Here is a 5,580-nt window from a genome sequence, read left to right on the forward strand (position 1 = left end):
AATTTACTGGCCATACGGGCTATTACCGGAGGTTTATCTTGTTCTACGCCAACATAGCCTACTCATTATACAAGCTGCTAGTATCCTTTGAGTGGACCAAAGAATGCCAAACATCCTTTGAAACCCTCAAGCTAGCTTTAGCCACCGCCCCAGTACTGAGGTCTCTCGACTGGAATTTAATATTCCACGTCCACATTGATGCCTCTAACTTTGCCATTGGATGTGTTTTAGCCCAGCCCAAGGAGCATAATTTGGATTACCAGGTATACTTTGCGAGCCGTCAACTAAACGAGGTTGAAGTTAACTACATCACCACCGAGAGAGAGGGTCTCGCCATGGTATATGCAGTCAAGAAGTTCGGGCACCTTAGCTAACAAGTTTGTCTTCTTCGTGGACCATCAAGCATTGTTGTACTTGGTCAACAAACCTTGCATGATGGGACACATCACTAGGTGGATGCTGATCCTGTAAAATTCGACTTTACAGCTACTGCGCGCAAGGGCAAAACCCACGTTCTAGCCGACCACCTATCGAGGGTCCCAAACGGTGAAGCTTCAACAGGAGTAAAAGATGATCTCCTCGACACTTCCCTATTCTTCCTCGACGTCAATGGGCTGTCAAAATCGGCCACTACTTGGCCAATGGACGACCCCTAGGCCAAGACCTCAAGAAGGATAGAGCTCGTAAACTCATTAAGGATGCAGTGCCATATCAGCTGATAACATGCCAACTCTACCGCATGGGTAAGGATGGCATACTGCGAAGATGCGTGTGCGAACATGAATACATCGAGGTGCTTGAAGAAGCCCACTCAGGAATCACAGGAGGCCATTTTGCCGCTGAGGTTACAGCACATAAAGTACTGCAAGCTGGTCTCTGGTGGCCAAAACTCTTTGGAGACATGGTCAAATTCGTCAAATGATGTGACCCCTTCCAGCACATCCAAATCCCACACAGGGCAGACATGATGCCCCTGACCAAGATCCTGGCTGACCTACCCTTCGAGAAGTGGGGCATCAATTTCATTGGTCCCATAAGCCCAACTGCTAAGGGGACCGGGGCATGATACATCATCCTAGCCCACTGACTACTTCACTAAGTGGGTAGAAGGAAGAGCCACAGTAAAGGCTGATGCAAGATCCACCGCCAAGTTCTTATATGAACAAGTCATCATGTGGTTTGGATACCCATTGGAGTTAGTCAGTGACTGAGGAACTCACTTCCTCAACGAAACCATAGCAATCCTGACGAGCGAGTTTATGATCATTCATAGGAAGTCAATGCCATACTACCCGAGAGCAAATGGCTTTGCCGAAAGCTCCAACAAGACTTGCTGAAAGATTATCACATGTACGGTAGAAGCCAGTCATACCGACTGGGTGCATAAGCTCATAGCAGTGTTATGGGCCTACAGGACCTCCTACAAAGTGGCAAAACATGGTACCCCCTTCAAGTTAGCCTTTGGGGTAGAGGCAGTAATGCCAATGGAGTATGTAGTGCCTAGCCTCCGTCTTGTCATAAAAGAAAGACTCATGAAAAATGCGCTAGCTGAAAGGTTGGTCGACCTCAAAAAGCTAGAAGAGACAAGGTTGCGAGCAGCAGCCTACTCTCTCCGAGTAGAAAAGGCCTGATGTAAGAAGTGGTTCGACCACAACCTCATGAACAAGGACCTGGCAGAAGGAGACTTAGCACTCCTATACAATGTCCGTAACACCAAACGTAAGCTTAAGTACCGAGGTATGGGTCCTTACCACGTAGTTGAGATCACTCCCCAAGGGTCGTGCCGAATAGCCACCTTGATGGAACAAAAATGGATGGCTACCTAAATAAAAGCAAATTGAAAAGACACTACAGACCCCTCACTATCTCCACCCTTCAAGCCGTGCATAGAGAAAAGGAACTCAAGGCAGAGGTGGCCAGCAGGATGAAGCGCCAGGCCATCGAGGAACCTAGAATTCGTAATGCTAAGATCTAACAACGTAGACAAATGACCCTACTTAAGGCAACAATTGAACAAATGCACAATAGAGCCAGCCAGGTTGCTTGTTCAACTATAGGTACCGTGCGTGCACATCAAAGCACTCGTGGACCCAAGAGCGAGCCACAACTTCATCTCCGGAGAGGTATGGGAAAAGCTACAAGTACCCCTAACCCTCACTATTGTCTCAATGAGGGCTATAAATGACCAACTTTTGCAAACCTTGGGTTATGTAAATCTAAGTCTAATGGTTGTTCGCCAAGCTGTGGATATACCCTTTTGCTCTCCCTATAGAAGCCACCGAAGAACAGATTAGAACCTGGTGCTACTTTGTCAATTGCCAAATCGACTAGCGCGCCCAAACTGCTTCGCTTACCAAGGTCCCCCTCTTCAGCCCTGACCTCGCTGATTCACGACAATGAAGCATCACAACAAGACCAATTGGAAACCCTAGCCTCCACCAGCACACTGCTTAAAGGCCCAACTCAAAAGGAAAAGAAAGCTTGCCGTAGTGGTAAACCAATGCCATTGCATGCTCAACCAACACTACCATTCTCCGCTCAACCCCAATGCTACCATTCTCTGCTCAAGAAGTCCGGGAGCTGCAAGTATAAGATGCTATCCTCTACGTCCAACATCACCTCGATTGAAACCGATGCCCAGAGAATGGTAACATTGCAACAGCAGCTCCAGTCATCTCAAGATTGCTTCCCCCCCACACAATCGAAGAAAGCTGCACCGCGAGCTTACGCCTCGTTCGTCGCCACGCATCGCCAACAGTTCGAGAAACACCGCCCGCTCGGGCAGCAAAGTCAAGAAGGTCGCATGGATCTAGAAAAAGATAGAGCAAACCCCGAAGGAGTCGAAGGAAGCACTACAAGAACCTGTGTCTTCACGAGATATAGCACCACAAGAACCTACCAATGACCTAAACATTATAAGTGAACCTCAAGGTACCAAATACACACAAGTGCCACAGGTGGTATGACTTAATACAAGTATCGCCATTAGTAGCAGCCAAGGAACTCCGTGGGAACTGAATTCCACCCGACAAAGAGTTACACAAGAACCTCGCCCTGGGGACAAAAACTCGAAGGTAATGATGCCGCCCTACTCACACAAGCAAGGGCCAATCCCACAATTCGACTTATGAAAGCTTGTTTCTCCAAGAAAATCGGACCCCGCAACAACAACAAAGTCTGACACAAAGGTGCCCCTGGCATCCAAGGTAAGGAACAAGCTGGATGCATACTCTACATGCGTCCTCACTTGCTATGCTGTGGTACAGTGCTCACCTCCACTGCATTTATCATAATCATCAGGTCTAGGTGAGTCAGTATGGTAGGCATCTCACCCGATGCACTCGCAGCCCACTAGTCCCTGCCGAACACACCGCACGTGCACACACGGTTAGCACCAGGTGATTAGACTCTGTTCTTGCATTTTTACAAGTGTTCATGTTCTTGCACGCTAACCTCACTAACACATTGCACAACACAAGTGCACTCCACTCAGTCCACATTTTCCCCCACCCCACTTCTCCTTTCTCTTTCCCTATTTTTACACAGTCACTACCCCATCGACCATTGCCAAAATGTTTGATGCCGACCATCGCCGAAATGTTCCCTATCGACTGTCGTGATCACGATACCCTGTCAAGTTGTTGCCATCCAAACAACACCGCCTCGTCACCATTCGAGTACCATGTTGGTCGTGGCCTAAGACACTCCCCGTCGGCCATTGCCATCGAGGTTCATCACCAACCGTTGCCATCGAGATTCAGCGCCAATTGTCGCCATACTAGTATAGAAATCTATAAGAGCAGGCCTACCCCATCGGGTCATCACCATAGCTGTTATAGCAAAACTCTGTCAAAATTTATCCAAAAATCTAATAGTTTCTTGCCCACTTCCTCTACATCCCCACTGGCAAATTTATGTCCTCTTGTTCTTCCTCATCCATCAATTTCCTCATCACGCAACTTCCACTTCTGTTTGCCATGGAATTTGAACATGACTTCTATGAGTTCGAAGCTGACTTGGGTCTCCACCCTCGCCCTATTCCAGAGGCCACTGGCCCATCATATTCTCAGAGCACTCCTTTTGTCATGATTCGAATGCCGATCAAAATACCCACGGAGGACTTATAGGACGAAGACACCTCCCCAAATAGGCTACTCAAGAAGAGCCAGCTATAGCAGGCACACCCCCCACGAGAACACGAAAGCGCACCCTGACGCCAACCGCAAGCGAGTACAAGATCGTGTGATCATAAGCGCACTCGCCATTGGGAGAAGCATGGCTCCAAGAGCTAGATGCTTGTGTGATCCACTCGCGCTTAGCTTACGAGGGTCGCGACTACACCATCGTAGTAGCATATGCCACTCTCTAGGACCCAGCAGTTGTGGAGGCACTTAACCTTGCAGGCTTGGAAAGAGTCACAGCCCATTTTCCACGCCACCTTAACATGACGCTGCTGGTGGAATTCTTTAAGACATATGATAGCAACACCAACATTGGTGTCCTGTGTGATGGCGTCGGCAATCCCCACCACTACCAGATCAATCAAGACACGCTGTGGTCAGCATTCAACTCGCCGATGGTGGTAGAGAAATACTCCAAGCAAAAAAAGAAGCTCGACTTCCTAAAGACTGTCTGTCACTACGACCGCCACAAGTACAGAGGTCGCATCTAGTTCACCACCATCCACAAATCCGAGGTAGAGCGTCCAGCAAGAGCCCTGCAATGGCTCACTCAAGTGAAGCACACGGACCATCATCAATCCTGTGGACGATGAAGTGATGCAACTTGCAAAGCCCGAGGAACTCACGCTAGAAATTATTTTTTATGTTGTGAAATATAGGTATTATTTGCATCTAATTACATATTTTATTTCACTTTCATATAAACAAGTATATATCTTTTTTTTGTGGTAATTTGCTCTTACAACAATTGAGAAACTAACAAGATGAGAAAGACACACGATTATGACATTTTTTAAATACATATATTCATTTCCCATAACTTCTAATAAGCATTTTGGCTTATTTTGGACCAAATTCACTCTTAAAACAAATAAGTAAGCAATAAGGTGCAATTCATGGATCATATAACGTTCAACTTTTGACGCATTAATACATGCACAAAATACAAATGCACAACCATGATGCAACATTGTGAACACCCTGTGAATAAGCATGAATGCAACATGATAGCATGCACCATGAGAACATGATGCGATGTAACATGAAGATGCTACAAGATGACATGATGATGCTATATAATGATCCAACATGATGATGCTCCATGGTATGATGTAATAAGATAGATAGCTTATACAATCAAATTCATGCAACATTTTTGGAAAGTGGGCTGAAAAATGAGACATGAAGTTGGACTTTATTACACCATCATGAAAAATGTATTTAAAAAGTTGTCTAGTTGGGAAACAACTTACAATAGTCTACAAGCTTTAGTGTAAATCTACACTAGAGTTTAGTCTACACTAGTCTAGAAGTTTTCGTGCAAATGTCATCTCTTTGATGGGATGCATGGCTAGCTTCCGGTTGTTGCAATCAACAATTGCAAAGCTTCCATTGTAGT

Source organism: Dipteris shenzhenensis, chromosome 9 (genome assembly GCF_047967505.1).
Source record: "Dipteris shenzhenensis isolate YYH24624 ecotype China chromosome 9, Dip_SZ_1.0, whole genome shotgun sequence".
Classification (NCBI taxonomy): Eukaryota; Viridiplantae; Streptophyta; class Polypodiopsida; order Gleicheniales; family Dipteridaceae; genus Dipteris; species Dipteris shenzhenensis.